The sequence below is a fragment of the Cupressus sempervirens genome, chromosome 4, assembly GCF_028749045.1.
Source record: "Cupressus sempervirens isolate cs-2001-9-10 chromosome 4, ASM2874904v1, whole genome shotgun sequence".
Taxonomy (NCBI): domain Eukaryota; kingdom Viridiplantae; phylum Streptophyta; class Pinopsida; order Cupressales; family Cupressaceae; genus Cupressus; species Cupressus sempervirens.
Window position 1 is genome coordinate 408,762,714 of NC_143121.1, and position 19,955 is coordinate 408,782,668.

The window sequence follows — 19,955 nt, forward strand, 5'->3', positions numbered from 1 at the left end:
TTTCCCATCCTTGCATCTTAGCCCTCAATCCCTCAAGCCTCTTGCCTATAAATTGGATCCTTCCCCTTTGCAAAATAACACAATCCATGAAGTAAAGTTATAATGCTATTTTGAGAGCCAAATCCATACTAAATCCATCTATCCACACCAAAAATCCACAATCATCCATTGAAGCCTTTGAAAGCATATTGAGCATACATCCTATCCATTTAGATAAAGCTACTCAACAAGAGAGCTTCTTATTGAGAGAGTCCATTAATGGCTCATATTCTCAATTAAGAGCTCATCTTAGTCTATCTTGAAGTTTATGAATTTTGTTTAGTTTGTAGAAGCTTTATTTAAATTTGGTTTCTATTAGCATACTAACATTGCTCATATACACCTGTAACCAGTAAGATATGGATGCAAGCACATGATACACGTTTGGCACATAAAACAAATTGTTTATTCCATAAGTTGTGTAAGTAATGTGTTGAATGATGGATACTATCAATGCAAGTGGCCCCTTCTCCATCATGTAGACTTCAAAGCTACCTTTGCGGCATATCTTTTTCTAATTTCCAATGGTTAGATCTGATATAGTGTGGTAGATAAGTGCACATTTTCTTATTTGATTAAGGGTGCTCATGTGATGAGTACTAAATCTAAATTCTCTAGAGGGTATGTGCAAGATCATGGTGTGCCAAAAAGTGGCAATGTGAAAAAAATAGAGTTTGAACATGTCTAAAAGCGCTTCAAAATTCGCTCTGACTTTTTTTCACCTATCTAGGCACCAAACCTGGAAAGTAAGGCCCAAGCCTTATCGGATATCCGATTTGAGATCGGATATCCGATATGGGATTGGATATCAGATCTGATATCGGATATCGGATCTCATATCAGATATCCGATATGAGATCCGATATCCGATATCGGCGACATAAAAATTGGAGGGAAATGTACAAAAATTAGAGGAAAAAATAAATTTGTAAGTGATATAACTAATTTGAGTTATGAAATATGTAAAGATATAACATATAATCTATAAATATATAATATAATAACATAACTATTATATATAAAATAATATAAAATCTATATATTATATAATAATATAATATTATATTATATATATAACATAATGTAAAGATATAATATATAATCTATTAATATATAATAATATATTATGTTATTATTATTATTATTATCTATAAATATAATATATATTATTATAATATATTATTATTATTTTTACTATATTTTTATTAAATATAATAACGTAATATATTATATATGTTATTAATACATATTATTATTATTATCACATATAAATTATAATCTATACATATTATTATTATTATTATCATATGTAAATTATAACATATAATATATTATGTTATTATTATTATAATCTATAAATTATATATATGATTGTTATACTATATTATTATTATTTTTACTATATTATTTCTAGTGGAGTCATTTATATGGGTCAAAAGGGCTCACAGAATGACCTATGACACCTTTCGACACATTCCATGACGACATATGTCCCTAAGGGATCCTAGGAGCCCTAGGGACATATTAGAATTGTTTATATGGGTCGAAAGGGGTCAGAAGATGACCTATGAACACTTTCGACATATTACAAGATGACATTTGTCCCTAGGGGTCCTAGGACCCTTAGGGACATATTAGAATCATTCATATGGGTCGAAGGGGGTCATAGGATGACCAATGACCACTTTTGACACATTCCATGATGACATATGTCCTTAGGGGTCCTAAGACCCCTAGGGACATATTAGAAACATTCATATGGGTCGAAGGGGATCATAGGGTGACATATGACCCCCTTCGACACATTCCACAATGACATATGTCCTTAAGGGTCCTAAGACCCCTAGGAACATAATAGAATATTTCATATGGTTTGAAGGGGGTCATAGGGTGAACTATGAGCTCCTTCAACACATTGCATGATGACATATGGCTCTAGGGGTCCTAGGACACCTAGGGACATATTAGAATGCTTCATATGGGTCAAAGGGGGTCATAGGTTGACCTATGACCCCCTTTGACCCATTAAATGATGACATATGTCTCTAGGGGTCCTAGGACCCCTAGGGACATATTAGAATCATTATTATGAGTCAAAGGGGCTCCTAGGGTGACCTATGACCCCTTTTGACCCATTAGATAATGATATATTTATTATAATCATTCTTATGGGTCAAAGGGGGTCATAGGTTGACTTATGACCCTCTTCGACACATTACATGATGACATATGTCCCTAGGGGTCCTAGGACAACTAGGGACATATTAGAATGCTTCATATGGGTCAAACAACGTCAAAAGTTGACCTATGACCCCCTTCGACCCATTAAACGATGACATATATAGCTAGGGGTCCTAGGACCCCTAAGGACATATTAAAATTGTTCTTATGGGTCAAAGAGGGTCATAGGTTGACCTATAACTCCCTCTGACCTATTACATGATGACATATTTCCCTAAGGGTCCTAGAAACCCTAGGAACATATTAGAATGTTTCATATGGGTCAAAGGGGGTCATAGGTTGACCTATGACCCCCTTCGACCCATTAAATGACAACATATATCCCTAGGGGTCCTAGGACCCCTAGGGACATATTAGAATCTTTGACCCATTACATGATGACATATGTCCCCAGGGCTCCTAGGATCCCTAGGGACATATCAAAATCATTCATATGGGTTAAAGGGGGTCACAGATTGACCTATGACCCCATTCGACCCATTACATGATGACATATGTCTCCAGGGGTCTTAAGATCCCTCAAGACATATTAGAATCGTTCATATGTGTCAAAGGGGGTCATAAGTTTACCAATGACCCCCTTTGACCCATTAAATGATGACATATTTCTCTACCGGTCCTAGGACCCCTAAGGACATATTAGAACTGTTCTTATGGATAACCGGGAGTCATAGGTTGACCTATGACCCCCTTCAACTTATTAAATGATGACATTTGTCCCTAGGGGTGCTAGGACCCCTAAAGACATATTAGAATCGTTCTTATGGGTTGAAGGGTGTCATAGGTTGACCTATAACCCCCTTCAATCTATTACATAATGACATATGTCCCTAGGGGTCCCTAGGGGACCTAAGACCCCTAGGGACATATTAGAATCCTTCTAATTAGTCAAAGGGGGTCATAGGGTGATCTCTGACCCCCTTCGACCCATTACCTGAGGACATATGTCCATAGGGGTCCTAGGACCCCTAGGGACATATTAGAATGCTTCATATGGGTCAAAGTGGTTCATAGGTTGACATATGACCCCCTTCAACCCAAAAAATGATGACATATCTCCCTATGGGTCCTAAGACCCCTAGGGACATATTAGAATCATTTTTATGGCTCAAAAGGGGTCATAGGTTAACCTCTGACCCCCTTCGACATATTAGATGACGACGTATGTCCCTATGGGTCCTAGGACCCCTAGGAACATATTAAATTCGTTCATATGGATCAAAGGGGATCATATGTTCGACCCATTAAATGATGACATATGTCCCTAGGGGTCCTAGGAGCCCTAGGGACATATTAGAATCATTCTTATGAGTCAAAGGAGGTCATAGGTTGACCTATGACCCCCTTTGACCAATTACATGATGACAAATTTTCCTAGGGGTCCTAGGACCCCTAAGAACATCTTAGAATTATTCATGACCCATTACATGATGACATATGTCCCTAGGGGTCCTAAGACCCCTAGGGACATATTAGAATCTTTCATATGGGTCTAAGGGGGTCATAGGTTGACCTATGACCCCCTTTGACCCATTATATGATGACATATGTCGCTAGGGGTCCTAGGACCCGTAGGGACATATTAGAATCATTAATATGGATCAAAGGGGGTTATAGGTTGACCTATGACCCCCTTCGACCCATTAAATGATGACATATGTTTTTAGGGGTCTTAGGACCTCTAGGGACATATTAGAATCGTTCGTATGGGTCAAAGGGAGTCATAGGTTGACCTATGACCACCTTCGACACATTACATGATAACATATGTCCCTAAGAGTCCTAGGACCCTTATGGACATATTAGAATGCTTCATATGGGTCAAGCGAGATCATATGATGACCTATGACCCCCTTTTACCCATTAAATGACAAGATATGTCCCTAGGGGTCTTAGGACCCCTAGGGACATATTAGAATTGTTCTTATGTGTCAAAGGAGGTTATAAGGTGACCTATGACCCCCTTCGAACCATTACATGATGACATATGTCCTTAGGGATGCTATGACCCCTTTTGACCCATAAGAGTGATTGCATATGTCCCTAGGTGTCTTATGACCCTTAGGTACATGTGTCATCATTTAATGGGTCGAAGGGCATCATACGTAAACCTATGACACCATTTGATCCAAATGATGTATTCTTATATGTTTCTAGGGGTCCTAGGACCACTAGGGACATATGTCATCATGTGATGTGTCGAAGTGGGTCAATTGTCTACTTATGACCTCCTTTGACCCATAAGAACAATTTTAATATGTCCCTAAGATTTTGAGGACCCTTAAGAAAATATGTCATCATGTAATATGTCGAAGCGGGTCATACGTCAACCTATGACCATATTTGACCCATAAGAATGATTCTAATATGTCCCTAGGGGTCCTAGGACCTCTAAGGACATATGTCATTATGTAATGGGTTGAAGGGGATCGTAAGTCAACCTATGACCCCCTTCGACTCATATGAATGATTCTAATATGTCCCTGGGGATGCTAGGATCTCTAGGGACATATGTCATCATGTAATGGGTCGAAGGGGGTCATAGGTTAACCTATGATGCCCTTTGACCCATATGAATGATTCTAATATGTCCCTAGGGGTCCTAAGACCCCTAGGGACATATGTTATCATTTAATGGGTTGAAGGGGGTCATAGGTCAACTTATGACCCCCTTTGACCAATAAGAACGATTCTAATATGTCTCTAGAGGTCCTAGGACCCCTTTGGACATATGTTGTAATGTAATGCATCGAAGGGGGTCATAGGTCAACTTATCACCCCCTTTGACTCATAAGAAACATTCTAAAATTTCCCTAAAGGGTCGTATGACTCCTAGGGACATATGTCATCATGTCATGGGTAAAACGGGGTCATAGGTCAACCTATGACCCCCTTAGACCTATAAGAACTATTCTAATATGTCCCTAGGGTTTTGAGGACCCTTAGGGACATATGTCATCATGTAATGGGTCAAAGCTGGTCATAGGTCAACCTATGACCACCTTTGACCTATAAGAATGATTTAAATATTTCATCAAGTAATGCATCGAAGGGGTTTATAGGTCAACCTATGAGCCCCTTTGTCCCATAAGAACGATTCTCATATGTCCCTAAGGGTTGTAGGACCCCTCAAGACAAATTTTGTCATTTAATGGGTCAAAAGGGATCAAAGATCAACCTATTACCCCCTTCGACCCATATGAATGATTCTAATATGTCCCTATGGGTCCTAGGACTCATAGGGACATATGTCATTATGTAATGTATCGAAAGAGGTTGTAGATCAACCAATGACACCTTTTGACCCATAAGAACAATTCTCATATGTCCCTAGGGGTCTTAGGGACATATGTCATCATGTAATGCGTCAAAGGGGGTCATAGGTTTTCCTATGACCCCCTTTGACTCATATGAACAATTCTAATATGTCCCTAGGGGTCATAGGACCCTTAGGGACATATGTCATCATTTAATTGGTCGAAGGGGGTCATAGGTCAACCTATGACCTCCTGTGACCGAAATGAACAATTCTAATATGTTCCTAGGCTTCCTAGGAGCCCTAGTGATATATTTCATCATTTAATGGGTCGAATCAGGTCATAGGTCAACCTATGACCCCCTTTTACCCATATGAACAATTCTAATATGTCCCTAGGTGTTCTATGACACGTAGAGACATATGTCATCATGTAATGGCTCAAAGGGGTTCATAGGTTGACCTATGACCCCATTTGACCCATAAGAATGAATCTAATATGTCCCTAGGGGTCCTAGGACCCCTAGGGACATATGTCATCATGTAATGGGTTGAAGGGTGTCATAGGTCACCCTATTACCCCCTTTGACCCATAAGAATGATTCTAATATGTCCCTAGGTTTCTTAAGAGCCCTAGTGATATATGTCATCATTTAATGGGTCGAATTGGGTCATAGGTCAACCTATGACCCCCTTTTACCCATATGAACAATTCTAATATGTCCCTAGGTGTTCTATGACACGTAGAGACATATGTCATCATGTAATGGGTCAAAGGAGTTCATAGGTTGACCTATGACCCCATTTGACCCATAAGAATGAATCTAATATGTTCCTAGGGGTCCTAGGACCCCTAGGGACATATGTCGTCATGTAATGGGTTGAAGGGTGTCATAGGTCACCCTATTACCCCCTTTGACCCATAAGAATGATTCTAATATGTCCCTAGGGGTCTACATATGTCATTATGTAAAGGGTCAAAAGGGTTCATAGGTCAACCTATGACTCCCTTTGACCCATAAGAACAATTCTAATATGTCCCTAGGGTTCCTAGAACCCCTTTGGACATATGTCGTTATGTAATTTGTCGAAGGGGGTCATAGGTCAACCTATGACCCCATTTGAGTCATAAGAAGCATTCAAATATGTCCCTAGGGGTCTTAGGACCCCCAGGGACATATGTCATTATGTAATGGGTCAAAGGGGGTTATAGGTCAACTTATGACCCCCTTTGACCCATATGAACAATTCTAATATGTTCCTAAGTGTCTTATGATCTGTAGGGACATATGTCATCATGTAATGGATCAAAGGGGGTCATAGGTTGACCTATGACCTCATTCGACCCATAAGAATGATTCTAATATGTCCTTAGGTGTCTTAGGACCCCTAAGGACATATATCATCATGTAATGGTTGAAGGGTATCATAGGTCACCCTATGACCACCTTTGATGCATAAGAAATATTCTAATATATTTTTAGGTGTCCTAGGACCCCTAGGGACATATATCATCATGTAATGCATTGAAGGGGGTCATAGGTCAACCTATGATCCCCTTTGACCCATAAGAACAATTCTCATATGTCCCTAGGGGTCGTAGGGACATATGTCATCATGTAATGGGTCAAAGGGGGTCATAGGTCAACCTATGACCCCCTTGGACCCATATGAACAATTCTAATATGTCCCTAGCGGTTCTAGGACCCCTAGGGACATATTTCATCATTTAATGGGTCGAAGGGGATCATAAGTCAACCTATGACCCCCTTCGACCCATATGAACGATTCTAATATGTCCCTAGGGGACCTAGGACCCCTAAAGATATATGCCATCATGTAATGTGTCGAAGGGGGTCATAGGTCAAGCTATGACCCCGTTTGACCCATAACAATGATTCTCATATGTCCCTAGGGGTCCTCAGGACATATGTCATCATGTAATAGGTCAAATGGGGTCATAGGTCGACCTATGACCCCCTTTGGTCCATATGAACAATTCTAATATGTCCCTAGGTGTCCTAGGACCCCTAGGGACATATGTCATCATTTAATGGGTCGATGGGGGTCATAGGTCAATCTATGACCCTCTTTGATCCATATGAACAATTCTAATATGGACATATGTCATCATTTAATGGGTCGAAGAGATTCATAGGTCAACTTATGATCTCTTTTGATCCATATGAACAATTCAAATATGTCTCTACAGGTCCTAGGACCCCTAGAGACATATGTCATCGTTTAATGGGTTGAAAGGGGTCCTAGGTCACCTTATGACCCCCTTTGGCCCATATGAATGATTCTAATATGTCTTTAGGGGTCCTAGGACCCTTAGGGACAAATGTCTTCATGTAATGGGTCGAAGGGTGTCATAGGTCAACGTATGACCCCCTTTGACCCATATGAACAATTCTAATATGTCCCTAGGGGTCCCAAGACCCCTAGGGACATATGTCATCATGTAATGTGTTGAAGGGGGTCATAGGTCAACCTATGACCTCCTTTGACCCTTAAGAATGATTCTAATATGTCTCTAGGGGTCCTAGGACCTCTAGGGACATATGTCATTATGTAATGGGTCGAAGGGGATCATAAGCAACCTATGAGCCCTTTCGACCCATATGAATGAATCTAATATGTCCCTAGGGATGCTAGGATCCCTAAGGACATATGTCATCATGTAATGGGTCAAAGGGGGTCATAGGTCAACCTATGACGCCCTTTGACCCATATGGACAATTGTAATATGTCCCTAGGGGTCTTAGGACCCCTAAGGACATATGTCATCATTTAATTGGTTGAAGGGGGTCATAGGTCAACCTATGATCCCCTTTGACCCATAAGAATGATTCTAATATGTCCCTATGGATCCTTGACCCCTAGGGACATATGTCATCATTTAATTGGTTGAGTGGAGTCATAGGTCAACCTATGACCCCCTTTGACCCATAAGAATGATTCTAATATGTCCTGAGGGGTCCTAGGACCCCTAGAGACACATGTCATCATGTAATGCATCGAAGGGGGTCATAGGTCAACCTATGACCTCCTTCGACCCATAAGAATGATTCTAATATGTCACTAGGGGTCCTAGGACCCCTAGAGACATATGTTGTTATATAATGGGTGGAAGGGGGTCATAGGTCAACCTATGACCCCCTTTGACTCATATATATTAATAATATACATATATATTAATAACATACATATTAATAGATGTGTTTGAAGAGGGTTTTAGTGATACTCAGACTTTGGGTAGTCATCTGACAATGTTATTTTGATTGAAATTGAATGAAATAAAAAGGGTTTTTTAATATCGCTCTCAAGATTCCATCAATATAATTTCTATCAAATTCTGAGATCGATAAGTATTTATTAGTTAATTATCAATGAAGATTATTGTAAAGTGTTGATTGACATACTGATTGAAAAGTAGCTATCATTTTCAAACAGTATAACATTTTTTAAATCTAAAAGTTGTGTGACATTCTATGCTTCACCTAGTATAAGAAAAAAATAAATAAATTTAAATTTGGTAAAATTTTCTATTAGTTAAGGTGGTCAGACACGAGACTTTTTTTTTTGCAAAAAAGTTTTGGTAGAAAATTCATATTTAATTATTTATTTGGAATAAAAATACCGAAAAATATGTGTCACATCCGGGCATGAGTCTAATTTTCATATCTATAATTATATTAAAAAAATATTATCTTTTGATTTTGATTAAGGTGGTCAGACATACACCTACTTTTTATTTTTGCTCTGAAATTTTTGTAGTACTGCATTAAAACTCAAACTTTTGACCAATCAATTATTTTTTTCTCCTAATAAGGCCTAGTAGTTTAGAAACTAAATTCAATTTCCTACAGATTATTTTCTTACAACTTTTTGATATAAAGTCCATAACCACTTTAAAATTATGTGTCAAGTTGATGTAACCCTGATTTTCTGATTTTTCACTGCCACTTAAGGCCATAGTTTGGTACACCATGATCCTGCACATACCCTAGATACATGTGTTTAATTGATTAAGATATACTACACTTCCACATCATATAGTAATTGTCACATTAATATATATTGTAATGATTAATGAATGTGTGTACATTGGTAATGAGGATAATAAGTAATTCTTATCCCCTTCCCTTACATGCTAGAATCACGACCTAGTCCATATGATACAACCGATAGACCGTAATAGAATATTAGTATCAGAGGCTTGTTAGGATATGAGTTACCTCACTAATTTATGAGTATTGTATCTTGAACTTGCTTTTTTGACTCGTGACGCTAACTTGAACTAGACTATCATCCAATCTATTTGAAAACCACCTGTGACTAAAATGTTACAACCGGATGACACTATCCACATGAGTCTTGAACTCCTATTCAATGATAACCTTGTTTTACAATATGTAATTTCTTATGCGACTTCATAAGCTACAAAAAAAATAAAAAATTGTTGTGTTTTTACTAGTAAAATTTAGGGCATGACACATGATCCACGATAAATTGAACAATACTAGATACTAAATTAATATGTATATCATTGTGCACATAAATGAAAAAAATATATATCAAAATACATGTATCCATAGACAAAATTTTACACAAATATATATCAAAGGTCATGTATCCATTGACAAAGTACTCAAATATATATCAAAATACATAGACCCATATACAAAATGTAGCTGATCATGACATCAGAATGTGTATAATATCAATGTTTCTATATACAATGTGGCATATGCCATCTCAAAATGTCTCATGGTGCATCCTATGAAAACTATACTATCCTAGGGTGCTGGTGGATGATCAAAATGCAGCCTCTTCACTGCACTAGGTGGATCAGATGCCTCCTACATAAACAAAAAAGGAAAACCCAAAGTTAGATTACTAAATTTATATGATTCTACATATCTAACATTGAATTACTCAAATGCATAGTGATCTTTTTCGTAATGGAGATTAATACTATCAAAATTTCATAATAAATACCTCTCACGTCGACCTCCTGCGCCGGTCAGGAGTCCTTTCGTATACCCTCGGCAATGCTGGTACCTCTCTGGTTGTGGGCTATATATGTTCAAATACCTTTGTCAAATGAATCTACAATTTAAACTATAACATTATAATTCATAGCATGCTAAATTTATAACATATTTAATCATGAATTCAAACTACAACTTACTATTGTAGGCTCCTCCTCAGGAGTGAGTGGCTGCATCATCAAATCTACATAACTATCTCGTTTGACCTCATGTGCACTAGGAGTCTCCTATGAGATACAAAATAGTAGTTGTTAATATCACAGAAATTAGTTTTGAATTTATTTATGAAGATAATTGATGTAGGAGCATCCCATGCTCATCAGAGGAACATTGAAGATCCAAGGCATTACAGAGGTCATGGAGCATCTCTTGAAGTCAATTGGGCAATCCTTGCACCAATTATGGCTCATGGAAGCATACAAAGTTATAATGTTGGACTCATATGTGGAAAAAAGTTGTAATTGGGCATGAGATAGGATTTTAGGATTTCATATCGTAGATGAGTCATTTGATAGGTTCATTTAGGTTTTCATCATCATATCTTGGCATTAGACAAGTCAAAACGTTCAATAAGCCCATTGAAAGCATAGTTTAATAGTTAGAAATTTGAATAGTAATAGTTATGTGTTTTTTGGAGGGAAACTCTATAATTTAAATTTTATGAAGAGTGAACAAATGAAACTGATTGGAGGTGGTTGAGTGGGTTACTAACCATGCCTTGAAACTTATAAATTGTGATTGTACGACCTGGAGGGTTAGATTTGTACGAGTTGTCTTAGAAAATTGAATGAAAGTGCTTGGTTTTCAAGAGCAACTTGAAGAATCCTTTGTTTTGTAAGAGCTTTCTGATATTGGAATGAGTGGTAATATCATCTTAGATATTTAAATTGATGGTGAATTCTGAAGGAGAAGTTCTAGAATTGAGTTTTGGGGTTTGAACAAGCAGGCCCTGGTTTTTAAGCCATTTTAAGGAGGGTTTTGAAGTTTGCGTGTTTAGGAGTGTGAAAAAGACCTATAATCTTGAAAATCCTTTTATTTAGATCATTAATAGAGACTATGAAAAAGGATTAAGTCAGATTGCAAGTTTGAAGGGTACTTGCTTTGTAAAAGTGGTCTAATTAGGCGTAATTCTGAGACAAACTGCCATGTTCCATACAATCGTTCCAAACGAGTGATATCTAAATTTTGGATATGTTATAAAACCTAAAAAAGGGTATCTGAAAAGATAGTTTATTTTCTTGGTGTTTTGGAAAGTTTGGGAGAAAAATTAAGAAAACAGGGTCTGCTGATCTAAAGAAGAGAATAGCCTAGTAAAGGGCAAAACTGGTCTCTTTTGTATCTACTAAAGATTTGTGGGTTTGAAAACCTTAGAAAAATTTTGGTTGAAGTTTTTTAAGGTGTGTAGAGGTGGAGGGAACACTTGGTGAATGTAAATCCAAGTTTGGAGTCTTTGGTGGCATTGTGTGCATTTGGGAACACCATTAAAACATAGGGGCTGGGTCCATATTGTGCTTGAATTTGCAAGTTTGTGGTTAGATCCTCCATCCTCTGCATCAAATGGTATTAGAGCATCAACAAGGTCTTTTGGGAGTAGATAAGTTGTAGGTTTCGTCATAATAGGAGTCTTTGTCATCCTTAGTGTGCAGGTCCCTTTGTTGAAGCCTTGGCGTATCTAATTCCTCCTTGTGTGTCCCAGAGTTGAAAGGTACATAAGTGGTGTCCAGAAATTTCTTGGTGAGGAAAGAAAGAGAATCAATGAATTGGCCCTTGGGAAGGAAGAAAACTTGTTGTGAAAATGCCTCCTAAAAATCAAATGGCTAGAGAACGTGAAGAATTGAGAGAAGAGTTCGCAAGAGAGAAAAGAGAGAGGAGAGAACTTGAAGCATCTAGAGTGAGGGAAGAAAGATAGATGAGAAGAGAGAGGCTGAAGCTTATTGCAATGATAGAATCCTTAGAAAAGGAAAGGCAAGAACCTAGAGGAGAAGAGGTTAGTAGAAGAAATCATGGAGAGAACCATGAAGAAGAAGAGATTGGTAATGCAAGGCAAGAGCATGAGACAACAGATGATACTGAAGAAAGGAGATTTATGAGAATCATTAAGGTAGTACAAGGTAATCATGGGAAGAACCATATTGATTTGCTAATATACCAGGGTAAAATGGATAGTGAAGAAGTGCTAGGGTGGATAGAGGCCCTTGAGAACTACTTTGATCCTGAAGACATAGAGGCAGATAAGAAGGTAAAAGTAGCAAAAGCAAGACTGAGAGGAACATCACTCACTTGGTGGACTAGTGTTTAGAATGAGAGAGAGGACAGGTGGTGCAAGGCACCTAACCTATGTGGCAGGGGGGAACAAGTATCTATGTTGCCAGACACCTTGCCACTCCATGAAAGCGAGGATTCGAGTAGATTAGGAAGTTGGAATAAAGGTTTGGTCTATATTTTACAAGTTGGTCTATGTTTTGTAATAAAGGTACATGTAAGGCCCACAAGCATTTTGGTGTGGTTATAAACCAAGTGACTCCATGAGACCAAAAGGCCTTAGAATAGGGTATTTAGAGTCTAAACAGTATTAGTAAAAAGTGGTTTTTTGTTTGTTTTATGGTTGGGAACGGCTATATGGTTGTTCCAATGGTCATGTAGACCTTTATATATGTCATATGTGATCTCAATTGAAAGGGGGAGATTAGTGGAGAAAAAACAATAAAAACTTCAATTTTTTTGAAATTTACTGGTAATCGCTCGGCTGTTACGCTGGTACGGATCCATAAGAAACTTTTATGATTTCTAAGTGTATGAAATAGTTGTAAGGGTGAGTTAGGAAACTTTTGGTTTTGGTTTGACTCAAAAAGGAGTTGGGGTTTAAAATTTATCTACATTTTAGTAGAAGGTGGTCTAAAAAGCCTTGTTTCCTAGACCCTTCCACAAATGCATCCCTAACTTCCATTCCCACCAGTGGCACCCTCTAAAACCGAGGGATATTCAAGTTAGGAGACTAGGCAACATAATGCCAAAGGTTGGAGGCCTGGAGAGAAGCGCAACTATTTTTCCAAGTCAGCCCTAGGTTAAGCAAGCCCATGTGCTTGACCGATTTTTGCAAGGTAATTGGTGATAGTCATGGTTGCAGGAACTTCTAATCAGTTTGAGTGCTAGAGTTGGATGCATTGACTGTGTTGGGGATTTCCTTAAGTGTTTTGGGTCTTGGTAACCCACCTTTCCCATTCTTCGTTGAAGCCCTAGCCTAACTTGATCAACTAGGCCTAGGTACCAAGAAGTAGTTTGGATGGTGTTGGAGAAAGATTAGCCCAAAAGCTTTTGGATTCTTAGTAGGTGCCAAGAAGGGTGTTTGGACCTATGGAGAGGTCCATATTCTATTAAGGGATACTAGGAGAAAAGTGCAAAGAAGCTAATTGGAAGGCTACAAGGTTTATAGGCCTAGAAGTGCAAAGGTGTGTTGAGAGTTTGGTGGAACCAAACAAATTGATGATTTTGGGTTGGAACAGTATGTCCATGATTGTCTCCATTTCTAGTGATAGTTGGTGAGGCTTTTGAAGTGGGATTGCCTTGTTTGGCTTGGAGGTTGAGTATACCCGGAGTGGGTAAGAGGACTTGTGAGAAGTCCTAGAATCCTAAGTTGGATTGTGACAACCATTTATTGGCTTGTGGAAGGTAGTTGCTACAAACTCTGCATCAAAAGGAGATTGAATAAGATTTTAGATTGGGAGAGAATGAAGACCATGGTGAGAAATCAATTCTTGCCATCTGATTTAGCAATCCAAATAAAGATAAGAAGGAACAATTTGAAACAGAGGGATATGGATGTCATGTCCTATACTAAGCAATTCCATACCCTGAGTATTAGGGGAGGACTAGAAGATGAAGATGAGAAGGTGGCTAGATACATTAATGGCCTCAAGTACAATATTCAAGATGAAATAGGATTGAATGTACCAAGGACACTTGGAGAATGTTTTCAGTTGGCAATCCGAGCAGAGGAGAAGTTGAAAAGAAAGAATGAGAAGCAAGCAAATCAGAGAGGAGGTGGAACAATGAGAGGAAGAGGTGTAAGAATTCACTTTTACACTTCAAACAATCAAGACAAAGATAAAGAAAAATAGATTACATTTGAGACAAGAGGAAGTTTCAGGGGAGGAAGATTTGGAAGTGGAAGAGGTAATAGTGTTTTCACAGGTAAATGCTTCACATGTGGAGGAGTAGGCAATCAATCCTACAAGTGCCTTGAGAAAGGTGTGGATTTCAGGAAGGAGGAGAGGAGAGTCACCTTGACCCAAGGAGAAGAGGAAGAAAAGAAGTACGATAATGCAGACCCTGAACTTGAAGGAGAATATTTGATGGTGAGAAGAGGACCACAAATGCAGCAGCAAAAGGAGACCAGACCGTCCATTTTTAGGACAAATTGCATGAACCATGGTAAGATTTGTAAGATGATAATAGACTCTAGTTCCTTTGATGATTTAGTGTCTTATGAAATGGTAAATAAACTAGGATTGAAGAAGTATCCTATTGATAGACCATATAGGGCATCTTGGGTCAGTGATGCACAAAATATTGTTGTACAAGGGAGCAAGCAATAGTGAATTTCTCTATAGGAGAATATAAAGATCAAGTTATATGTGATGTCATTCTAATGAAATGCTGCCATGTAATCCTTGGAAGGCCTTGGCAAGCCTCAAGGAACACTATTCATTTTGGCTCATCAAATGTTTATATAGTACACAAATATGGTGTGAAGTTTAAGCTAAATCCTTTCACTGGTCATGATGAGGAAAGAGTTATTTGTTTTGGCAAGAAAGAGTTTGTGGACTTGCAGGAGCAGAGGGAGAGTAAACATGATATGATAGATCTGCCACTAAAGCCATCTCTTTTGGTTATGAAGGATGAGATTGTTCAAGACAAAACTCAAAATTCTACTTACAAGCAGACAGTGACAGAAAAAGGAGTGATGATAAGAATAGTATGGTGTCCTTTGGTGACGAGAGTGAACAAAGAAGTGAACATATCCATGGAGGATAAGAGAGAGGGTCAACATGACCTCAGACAAAAAGTTATTTAGCCTTTGTCAAGGATAAAACATGACTGTTCACAATTAGCAGGCAGTAAGGTTACCATGACTGGTAACAAGGATCCAATGCTTTTTGTTTCTAATGATTTGTATGCAGGTGTGTAGGGTAATACATTGCAGGTGCAAAGTTTCAAACATCCCTCTAGAAGGATGGGAGGAAAGAAGATAGTACCCCTTAACTCTTGGGACAAGAGTTGCTTTGAAGGTGGGGTGTTTGGTGCAGGGGCACCTATTAAATCATCTAAGAGAGCCTTGGTACCAGATGAAGATAGAGGATCAAAGACATCATTGATTGTTAATTGGGATATATTAAAACCAATAATGGAATTATGTAATAAACAATGTACTTTGAAAAACAAAAATCATAAAAGTCATAGTAAGGACCTAAGGGCAACATGATGTAAAATGGCCAAAAGAGCCATATGGGGTAGTCTTAGGATAGTTTCATACTTAGTTGCATTTAATAAATCCACATGACCAATTTTAAGTCAATGGAATAGTTTAGAAAGTTAGGGAATGCATAAAAACTATAGTTTTAAATTTGAATTTCAAATTCAAACGATCATATTAGTTTTGGAGGGAAAGTAGTAATTTGGTATTTGTTTGATTAAATAAACCTTTGTAACCAACTTGGTTGGTTGGACAGGTGCATATAAGCCTATTTAAGTTGTAATGAACATATGCAAGACATGAATCATTATTGGTATGGAAAAAATCACAAAAATTGTACAAAACAACAATCATACTTTCCTCTACATCAATAAAATAAATAAAAAATAAATGATACTTATACATACAATGGCGCTCTTTGTGTGAATGGATATCCTTGATGATCTAGGATGCTGAATTTGTACAGGCTCATCACCAGTAGCCACCCCCTATATACAATAAAGAATGTAATTAAATGAGATTACCACAAAAATTTTACAAGAATGCATCAATATTTAATCAATTAGAAAACATCTAATTACCTTTCCTTTGTCAGTGCATGCTAGCTCACCCCCCGCACTTTGTCCCCCTGGGGCAGGTGGTATCTGCAAGATAAAAGAAAGATTAGCAACCATATATGCTACAATATCAAATATAAAAAATAAATGCGAACACAACATAATGTACCGTAGATGTCTCAAGGCCAAATGAAATGGCCGAGAGTGTAGCATCGTCTATCTATCCGAGCTCCTCCTTGGTCATCAACTAAACATGAATGAAGATCACATACATGTAAAAGTCAGTATGGCTTAAAAATTAAAGTTACTCTATTATAAAAATTAACTTTAAATCGCATATGTCATAACAAAAAAATGTATACACGTACCGACATTGAAGGAGTCCAAGCCTCTGCATTCCCCTCCTCTCTCGCATCAGGGTCTGTAACCTCTGCACGTGTGTCTGGTGTATCCTCGTCTAATACAAAATGATACTCAGGAAGATCACCTATGGGAACCAAGCAAATATTCTTGCATGTAATGCAAGTGTGAGGCACACAAATGTGTGATGAGCTAGCCAATGATGAATTGGCACCAACATCATCAACACGAGGAGGTAGGACTGACCTAGCCTGAGATATCATTAGGCTACTCAGCCTATGAATGGCTCTGATGGTCTGAGAGCTAGCCTCTACCATAATATCTGGATGTTACACTCAAGGAGGGGGGGAGATATCAGTGGGGGGGGGACAAAAGTGCCAAGTTTCTTCCGCTGGGAAGAGGGTCTATCCTGAGGAGCTCCTAGTCCTAAGCCCATGTTGGGCTTCATGCTCCAATAGTTCACTTTAAGTTTCAACACAAATTCTACATATAATTTTCTAAGGAAATAAAATGGTATGTCTAAATTGTGGAGGGATATCAAAGACCATCCACCAACGATCCCAAAAATTTGCACATATGGTGTCATTTGTGCACCATTTAATCGATAGTTTAGTTTTTTTTGGATCAACTGGTATACCCGTTTTTGGGTTAGCAAAAAGGCTAGTCAAATTGTCTTTGGTTATGTTGATGGCCGTGACCTCATCATAATCCAAACCATCATCAAACATTTGGTGCATTTCATCACGCCAACGAAGAGTGACATTTTCTTGGTTCGTAAGGGTTTCAATGTTATCCACTACGGTGTTTAACATGGATAACATAGGAGCTAGTGCAGGTACATTATTATATGTTCTATGCAAGCCTCTCAACTCAGTGAGATTTTCATTTATCGAATCCTCAATTCGAGGAGGGTTTTGAGGAGGTAGAGGATCATTTGGTGGATGGTTTTGTGGGGATATTGGATCATTTGGTGGTGAGTTACGAGGAATATTATTCCCTGCCTTAGTGTCATCATTTTGATCAGCCATTCCTATTGAATTGCAAAACGTAATATATATTTAAAAAAATCTAAATTTTAACCATTTTTGTCAAAAAAACCCTAGATTCAACTAAAACAAACAAAATCATCCTAAAATCTATTAAATTTAGGTTAAAAATGAGTTGGGAAAAAAAAACCTACGTAAATATCTGATATCTGATCGACAATGGTAATACTGGCCCCAAATTCGCGTAAAATGAGGGCCCGCGGGTCTGTGATTTTATTTAATCCAATGCATCGGTATCAGATATCCGATACTATATCAGATATCCGATATGGCCCAATAACATATAATGAGTATAATATATATAATATAACATATTCCATATAATATATATTACATTTTATATATTTTTATATTATATTTTATATATATTATATTAATTTACTATATATTATAATATAAAATATTATATTATATAATAATAATATTATTATATTATATTATTATAATTTATAATATATTATACCTTTTTATTATATATTATATTATAAGATATTACTTTTTATTATTATATTATATCTTATATATATTATATTACATTACTATATATTATAATATAATACATTATAATATTATTATTATAGTATAATAATAATTATAATAATAATATTATTATAATATAATAGTATGATATATTATTTAATAATAATATTATATTAAATAATAATATCATGTAGTAAATATTAATATTAAATAATATATCATACTATTATATGATAATAATTATTATTATAATAATAATATTAAATAATAATAATAATAGTGGTATAATATTATTATTCTAATTATCAGATATCCGGTCACATGTCGAATATCCAATAAGGCTCGGCCTTACCTTCTAGGTTTGGTTCCTGGATAGGTGAAAAAAAGTCTGAGCGGATTTTGAAGCGCTTTTAGGCGTCTTCAAACTCTCTTTTTTTCACATTGCCACTTTTTGGCACACCATGATCCTGCATATACCCTCATGTGCAATGCTTATTATGAAAAAGGAATTTTAAAATCCTTGTTCGAGATTCTTCGTTGACAACTTCATCTATATTATGCATCCCATGCATATGGGAAAGTTCTTGGGGCCTAGACCCAACATCAAAGTGTTTCAAACAATGTGTAAGGGAAAATGGAAGCTTAAAGGATAGGTTGACATTACTTGTCTTCCACAAGGGTTCCTCTCTTTAAGCTTCACAAGTAAGGAAGATCTAGAATTTATCCTATGTGATGGCCTTTAGAAGTTTGGTAAAATCTCTCTAGCTCTTAAAAAATGGAAACCTAATATTGATATCTATGATATTTTCCTTCATTCGGCTCCCATTTGCATCTAGTTTCCAAGTCTCCCCTATGAATACTAGCATGAAAATATTTTGAAAGACTTAACTTCCTCCTTTGGAGAGTTAACAAGGTTTGTGTTTGTGTTGAAGTTGAGGAAATCTCAACTCAAAAACTCTAACAATCACATTCATGCAAATACTTATCACAAAAAGAGAGAAGGAAAGCTTTGGAGAATTGGTATGATAAACAAAACATTCATGATACGCAAGAAATCAATTAAAATTGTATATACTATATCTAAAATAAAAGGAGAACTCAATATATGTAATAACACTTTTTTCATATAATTATACTACATTGTTTGAACTACAACTTGACAACAAACTAGACTATAGAATCTGTCAAGGGCTTTGAGAGTTAGACCATGTGGCACTAGCTATTCCATGTGGAATATTTGAAAAGTCACCTAGGCAGCCTTACAAATTAGAATCCTAGACTATGCCTCCCAAGTAACCAAGTGGAATAACAATATGGGAATAATATGATGTCAACAAAAATGCAAATAATACTAACCAATATTTGGGTGGAGCGATCTCCCCAATATGGTCAATTTATACGTAACCGGTTTATAAAGACATCAAGTAATTAGGATGCAATGTCGAA